Here is a 791-nt window from a genome sequence, read left to right as displayed (position 1 = left end):
CCAGGGTCCCGGTGCCATCCCGGGGTCCCGGTGCCATCCCATGGTCCCGGTGCCATCCCATGGTCCCGGTGCCATCTCTGGGTCCCGGTGCCACATCGGGGTCCCGGTGCCATCCCCGGGGTCCCGGTGCCATCCCAGGGTCCCGGTGCCACCCCAGGGTCCCGGTGCCATTCCGAGGTCCCGGTGCCATCCCGGGGTCCCGGTGCCATCTCAGAGTCCCGGTGCCATCCCGGGGTCCCGGTGCCATCCCAGGGTCCCGGTGCCATCCCCGGATCCCGGTGCCATCCCGGTGTCCCGGTGCCATATCGGGGTCCCGGTGCCATCCCAGGGTCCCGGTGCCATCCCGGTGTCCCGGTGCCATCCCGGGGTCCCGGTGCCATCCCGGGGTCCCGGTGCCATCCCCAGGGTCCCGGTGCCATCCCTGGGTCCCTGCAGGCTGTCCGTGTCGCTGTCGCCGGGGCCGGGGTGACGTGGGCTCCGCCGCTTCCTTCCCCTTTCCTGCTCCCCCGTCCTGCGGCGGCTCCGGGGACTCCCCGCGGGCAAGCCGGGGGTGCTGGGGACAACCGGGGGGCTCTGGGGACACCGGGGGGGCTCTGGGGACAGCCAGGGGGGCTCTGGGGACAGCCAGGGGGGCTGGGGACACCGGGGAGCTCTGGGGACGGGACGGGTGGCGACTTTGAGGACGGGGCTTGCTGTGGGGTCCGGCGGTGCTGGCGACAAGGAGGGGACACCGGAGGGTCCCCAAACCGGGGGTGCAGCCCCCAAAACCGGGGGTACCTCGGGCGGGGGGT

The sequence above is a fragment of the Catharus ustulatus genome, chromosome 30 (genome assembly GCF_009819885.2).
Source record: "Catharus ustulatus isolate bCatUst1 chromosome 30, bCatUst1.pri.v2, whole genome shotgun sequence".
NCBI classification, from domain to species: Eukaryota; Metazoa; Chordata; class Aves; order Passeriformes; family Turdidae; genus Catharus; species Catharus ustulatus.
The sequence above is the reverse complement of the archived record's forward strand: the minus strand, read 5'-3'. Positions refer to the sequence as shown.